A 7812-nucleotide genomic window follows, 5' to 3' on the forward strand; every position below is an offset into this window, starting at 1 on the left:
ACAGATTGCAGTGGAGTGCACCCTCATACACAATCACAAACACTTAATCTGCATTTCTAATCAAAAGCAGAACATTTCACTCACAGGAGGTCGAGTAGTTAATTTGAGTTGGTTGCTCTTTTTATTTAATACTAATTAAAAATCTTTGCCAAGATAATCTTAATAGCACTTCGGCACACACACATACTGTGCAGACTGACGGTATACTGCGAATCAGTTTCAGCACTAAACAGTTACAATCTGCCTTTACTATATCCTATGTGCCATTAGAAACACAAGTCCCTACTGTTCTGCAAGTTGCTGAAGAAGAGGCTGTCAGCTCTGTGCCAATTATTTGAAAGTATTGTAACATTTAAGAATGAACAGACTCAAGGGGCTGAGGGTATATTTAGTATATGTGATGCTCTCTATAAGTCATTGTACAGAGAGGAGAATCACTTCACTGACTAATGACAGAAACTAGGGAATAAGAAGACATCACCATAACTGAGGATGTATAATTTCCTGCCTGAAATGGCCATCTCTGTCCCTCCATTCCCTCTGGTCCATGTTCTTTCTCTTCTTTTTCTCATTCCTTCCCTTTGTTTTTTTCTTTCCTTTTATTGCCTCCTGCCTCCAAAGAAGCTAGAATTGCGATGACATTAGCGAGACCTCCTTTCTTGTCTCTCAGAGGAGAGGAGCATAATTACTGTGTCTGGGCTTCGGCAAGAGTCCCTTGGCCCTTATTGTGTTGAAAGAAACCTCATTTTCACAGCTGCACTGCCACACTTTATTTAAACAATTTAAAAAACTTCATAAAATCTTATACAGTTAACTTAATGTAAAGAGGGGATTAGAGAGTGATTAGATAAGTGTTTAACACGTTTAACAGCTTGGGTTTAAATAGAGCCATCTTTAGGTCTCCTGAGTGTAGCAAGAAGAGCAATTGGTTGCCTGAACTGTAAACAGAAACGTTTTCGGTTAGTTGAAAGCAATAATATTAAGTTGAAACTAATGTTTTGCTTTCAACTAACCTAATACAGTCATGAGAAATATTTCGACATTTAGTTAAAGTCAACGTTTCAGTTTTCCCAATATGTGTTTCATTTGAAAAGAAAACAAATCAAGACCAGTCTTTGACACCTGAATGCTTTTCTCCTCCAGCAGTCTGGTGTTTCTCCTAGAGAGTTCAAACGACAGAACTGGAGACAGGAGGCTTCTGCAGGGATATAGGGCACTAAAACCGCAACTACAGTGTCTGATACGAGCCTTCTGCATCCCTGGGACTTACTGCTTTCTGATACTAACCAGCTCTCTCCGTGTCATGGTGTCTTTTATTGCTCCCACATCGAGCTTTCCCTTTCATCTTTTATTATGGTTTATCTCTTCTTAGATATTCTTTTGTTAGTCTTCCTCTTATCTGTCGGTTTTCATACCTGGCTCTTTCCATCTCTCCCACTTTATTTTTTCTCTCTGTCTCACGCACACAAACACTTACACACAAAAAATGTACGTTAAACAAAAATAACTTTCCTAATGTGATATAGCAATATCTAGAACTAACTCACACACATGGACACACACATTCACATCCACCTTAACTTACTGTGCAGACACGCGCACACACACACACACACACACACACACACACACACACACACACACACACACACACACACACACACACACACACACACACACACACACACACACACACACACACACACACACACACACACACACACACACACACACACATTCCCTCAGAGTTCTACAGCTTATGATAATGTCTGTCTCTTCCAATTAGGCACTTCTTTCTCCGTAATGTTTACCACACTCCTTGCACTCTTTTCCTCTTAAGTCTGTCCTTTGTTTCCCCTCTTGTCTCTCCCATTCATTATTTTTCTTTCTAAGCTCCGCTATCAGCCTCTAACCTGTCTCTGACACAAAACAGATGTCTCTCCGTCCCCTGCTTCCTTTCCTCTATCTCTTCCTGCTCTTCCGTCTCTCTCACTTTCGTCTTCACCTACCTTTGGTTCTCAGCACTACATTTTGTGCCTCTGCCCTTTACTCGCTGCCTTCTTCTCTGTCATTGATGTCGCACCGTCTACATTCTCACATTCTTCACTTTCTCCGTTCGATTGGTTCACATCAACATTGTAATGATTTCCAGAAGAACAAGTGCTGAGAGGAGCATTGTCTGACTCTCTTTGTCAGCAACGTCATTCATGTAACAAACAAACAGTGTCGTAAATCAATGGTTTACAGCCTCAAGTTGCTGTTGTGACTTTGGCTGTTCACTTTGTCTCACGCCTTCTCTCTTTACTTTTTCCCTCTGTACGATTCACTCATTTAAACATTGATTGATAAGAGATCCACTTACTTATAGTGTGGTACCCTTCGTTTCTGTTTCTTTGTTTCAGAGGGAACAACATTGCTATCTATTCAACACCCATTTGTTTGTTCCAGTATTAATGTTTATCCTCTGACCACCCTCCCAAAAGTCTCATAAATCAGCTATGTTTGTGCACATAATATATTGACTACATTGTTAATTCTCTTCATACTTTTGAACGTTTGTTATTTGTGTGTTCCTTAATTCCCTCTTTTTCCACTTGTTATCTTCCGCTAATCTTTTCCATCCCAGCTGATCACCTGAGGCGAGATCACCTGCTACATAGTAGAGAGAGTCTCATTACCTCTGCCACCTGAAGAGTGTGTGTCAGTGTGCATGAGCAGTTGTGTGTCTCAAACAGTTGTTGTAGGGATTTTGGGTGGAAAGGGGGCCAGGGGCATATGTGCAAAATGCATTGTGTATATTTGTGGGTGTGTGTCCCCACAAAAGAGAGGTCCTCTCGCGGCTTCTCTACAATGTATGTTATAATTACAGGGGACATGTGAAGGAAAATGCTGCACTCAACCAGTGTTCACCATGTGTGGGTGCATACAAATCTTTTTGCGGGTGTGACACATTTTCAAAGTATGACATTTTCAATTTCTAGATCAGCTGTTCTGTAGCCATGAATCAAGCAACAATGTGCTGCAGGCTTGTTTCGGATTGGTTCTCCCACAACACAGGCGCGTTTGTTTGTTTTAATGGGCTTTGGTCCCAGTGTGACACTGAATTTATTCAACATGGTGAAAGTTTAAGGGTTTCTAAAACGACAATAGAAACACTCCCTTTTGCAATGTTCCCAGAACCCTTCCCTCCATAAATGCAAGACTTCCTATGCCTTATTCTGTTGTTTTATTGCAGGGGAACTTTGCTGAGGCCTTTTACAGGGCTGGGGTTTCCCAAATCCAGTTGGACATGACTCAATGAGAAAAGCATTACTGTAACACCGACTGCCCTTATTGATTCACACCTGGTAACCAGATTGTGTTCACCATTACTTAACAGGGAAATAGATAATGAATGCCCGAAGACTGCCTCTTAAACTCAGCTTTCTGGGTTTATACCTGCATTTTAGTTTGTAATGTGTTTATCCAACTTTATGTCCTTATGTCCTTATGTGTCAAATGAATTAATAATAATAAACCATAGCTTGTTATATCAAATACTGTTCTAATTTGATTAAACATACCACACAAGGTAGTTTTTCAAGCTCAGTTTGTAAATTAACCGTGAAAGAAAACCACTCAGTTGAGCTAAACATCTGTTCCTCAGTTGTGAAGGTTGTATCCATTATATGGAGTCATATATAAATCCATTAACTCTTCCAGAAACATAGACCATGTAGACCAGGAATGTATTGTGCAATAATGCATTAAAAGACAATGCAAGTGGGCATTTCTTATAGTACAGTTTGATGCAAAAATAAAGGTTAACTCTCTTGGTTCCTTTGGAGGAAAATATGTTTGCACTTTAACACCTTTTCATTTTTGTAGAGTGTTAAACAGACTTTAAATTTTAAAGACTGATAAATAATGTAGGTATCTCAGAGTTGCTCTCTGTGGCAAATACATAACATTGATGTGTGTCTTACAGAATGAGCTTTGAGGGCTGGAAACAGACGACATGCCTGCATTGAGCATATGATTCATTACCTGAAGCGCTCTGAGCTCTTTTTTTCAGGGTAGTCTTTATCTTGTATCCTCCATCTCGGGTGTGTGGTGTGGGATGTACAGTATGAGTAAAGCAATACTGCAATGATTAATTAAAATAATAAATTAAGCAGATCATTTTAAGCTTGGTGATTGGGTGAAGCAAAGCTGTCGTACCCTCTGGATTTCATGGTCAAAAACATCAACTTAGATCAAAGACGTAACAGCTGAAAATGCTCTGAAGCTGTGTATGTTGTAATTTTTCAAACAAATGCATCATTTACTCTCACAAGGGGTGCTGACAGCAGCACATATTGTGGAGCTTAGGCTTTGTTTAAACCAGCTGTGTGAGTGTTCCCAAAAAATATTAATCTGTCCTCCTTGGTTTAACTTTTACTTTTGATCACTGCATCTGAGCAAGGTTTGCAAGTCAAAACCTTTGCACATAACTATGTGTGTGTGTGTGTGTGTGTGTGTGTGTGTGTGTGTGTGTGTGTGTGTGTGTGTGTGTGTGTGTGTGTGTGTGTGTGTGTGTGTGTGTGTGCGTGCGTGCGTGCGTGCGTGCGTGCGTGCGTGCGTGCGTGCGTGCGTGCGTGCGTGCGTGCGTGTGTGTGTGTGTCCTATAGTGATCCCGTTTCCAGTCCCATTGAAAGTAGGCCAGCCAGTTGGTCCATGAGTCAGCCTTTTCTCCTGAGAAAGGAGACTCCCTGACATGACAGCATTTTGAACAGCTGACCGACACACCCGACCTAGCGGACACTCCACACACACATTAATTTACACACAAGGTATCAAATATACAGTAAATGGATACACAAACACTTACAGCACACAATACACATTGTCCTCTTACTGCGAATACATTACACACCCAAAGTCCGCTCTTAGCAGTATATTGTGATGGATACTGTAACCGTTTTGTTTCCCCGGGTGTACACATTTTGTGCTGAGGTCACTGACTCTCAGTCAAACCCAGATTAATGCTGACATGAATTGTGTTGAACTCAGTGATCCTGAACATATTTTAGCTCTTGTGTGATTGGATTATTTGTAGTGGTGGGAGGAGTACTCAGATGAGGTGTGGAGCCTCAATCCTTCGTAGCTCTGTATTGTGCTACCTTCCAAGCCCGCCCACATTTCTGTGGTCTCATCAAATCGGATTATTTGATTAGAAATCCCTTTTACTGTAAACTGCTCAAAGATTCCTATTCGCTGGGGAATACATCTAAGTAAGGAAGTTGAAGATGCTCTAACTTTTTACTGGGACTTGTAATACAACCCAAGACACAGGGACATTGCATTTTTATGAATACAATGTCGCTGAAACCAGCTCGTCAAGCATTTTACATTGTTCAATGAATATTTAAAATGTATTCACACTCTATTTTGCCATTGTGTGAATATGATTGGGTTGAGCTGACTAACACTGAGGACAAGGGGCCTCTGTTTTTGCCAAACTGTAACCCTTGCAGACCGCCTATAGGCTGGGCTGGATGTACTATTCCTAAACTAGATCCAGATATACCCTAAACCTCTAAATGTCGAAAGTGATTTCAAGGGGATTCTCTTTTGTATTGTTTTTTAATCAACAATACATTGATAAACCAGTTAATATGTATGCATACACAGTCTGTTTCTCCTAAATATGTGGGCTGGTTAATCTTCTTGAGTATTTTATTTTACCTACAAAAATAGATCTTTAATGTCACTGAACTCAAATGAAGTATTTGTAACAAGATAAGCTGCTAATGGGCTCATGCACTAGTGTAAACACAGCCTGCTGTGAGAGGATACCACTCCTTGACGTATGTGCTACCAGATGTGTTTTGAGTGTATGTTGCTGATATATAGGGTTTGTTATGAGTCTTTCTTTGCCTTTTCATCTTAAAACATTTTTCAGCTGCTCAAGTAGTATAACTGTGAGCTCTGTTCGTCACTCAGTGTGTGTCTGTGTGTGTGGGGGGGAGACATATCTTGCCTGTACAGTATATTACTTGTCTTGAGTTTAGACACAAATATATTTGTCTGTGTACTTAATGTGCGCACATGTGGCTCATGTGGCATCTTGACTTGGTCACCATCTGTGCTCCTATTAAGTCACGTCTATGAAATATATGACAACAGCTGACTGATGCGTCAGTTACGCCATCGAAGTCGAGATCCAAATAATTGCTACACAGTATACCTCCTCCCACACACTCCAGTTTAATATATTCTTTCCCATCTGCTCATTACTGCACAGGGTGATCTTAAGAAATGTGCCTCTACAGGAAACAATCATCCCGCTGTTTTGATAAATAGGGGGAAATGAGTCATAAAGGTGAACCTATATTAAGGTGTGATATTGGTAAAGGTGGTAAATAGAGTGAAATATGTTTGAAAAACGTTCTGTTTTAACATTACGATAGTTAGAGCTGATGTATTAAGAGTTTATGTAATGTAAGAAATAGACCATTTATGCATGTGAAACTGTAGGGTGAAGTCAGAGCAATGCTTTTCCTAAGGGCTCTCCCATGCAGGAATAATTTTCCAATTATTTCCAGTTATATAATCATTATTACTGTGAAATGAAATGGTTCAGAACCTTTTCATATCATTAATATTTCTGTTGGAGAAGCAACATGTAAAAAAAAGAATAATACATTGGAAACACATTTGTGATGGGCGAACCTAATGAGGCATCAAAACAAAATGTCTTTTTCAATCCAAAGTGTATTGTTGTTTGAAAGCAACATTAAATACATGAGAGTAATGGATCCTTCTGAGGCCTCTCAGTGGGTGGTGGAATACTTGCACAGTACAAACTACATTGAACTTGACTAATGCAATGATTTCGTAACTGATGATAACTTTAGATAATCTTTGGCAGAGTGCATTTTGAAATACATCTTCTCCCTAAATGCATGTGATAGACTACAAAGTATAATCTAGTGACTTTCAAGAAAAAGGCCTCCGGTACTGTAAAAGAAGTTGCACTGCCTGTTTCCTATTTAAACACAAAGAAAAATCAGCGCACTCCAAACCAGATGACTAGCTGTTGTCTGTCTTCTCACTCGGATGAAAACATGAAAGCTGGATGGACCGTGACATGTGTCCCGTTGATATGCCAGATAGCTGGCATGACTAAACTGTGATGACAACATTGACGTGAGGCAAAATGTGAGCAGATGTTGCAGCAGTGTGTGTTTTTTATTACAAAGTATACAGTTGAGTTTCCAGGTAGAGTGGGTGATGTATTAATAATGTCTCCGAAGCCTGTGGCTAGTTCAAATGCATTATAACATTAATAACCATAAATGATGGTATAACCATTAATTCTGACAGTGACTACTGCTGGATTGTAGATCATTAGAGTAAATGAAAAAGTTTGATCATCAGCAGGAATTATAGTTGATTTACTATCAGATTACAATGAAACTGAGGGCATTATGTATATGTTCACGGTTTTTAATGGCCATGACTGACTGGCATCTAATCCAAACCGGCCATTTAACCCATTCTGCAATCTCTTCATGTCAATGGCTGAAGTGAAAGTGCCAATGTGATGCTCCATATTAGTTTGTTACACGATTGTCAGTTTGCACAAAAGAGGATAGATAATAATTCATTTGCAAAAGGGATTGCAGACATGAAAAATTCAATTAGTGTCCCACAATGAATGGACATTCTCCAACAAAGGACATCATTCAAAACATAAAAAGCATTCACAGAAAACAATTGTCCTCGTGGAGCACAAAACAAAACTCTAATGTTGCTCCCCTGCACTATTTTCCCAAATATTATTTACAA

Source organism: Notothenia coriiceps, unplaced genomic scaffold (genome assembly GCF_000735185.1).
Source record: "Notothenia coriiceps isolate Sejong01 unplaced genomic scaffold, NC01 NC01_scaffold00035949, whole genome shotgun sequence".
Classification (NCBI taxonomy): Eukaryota; Metazoa; Chordata; class Actinopteri; order Perciformes; family Nototheniidae; genus Notothenia; species Notothenia coriiceps.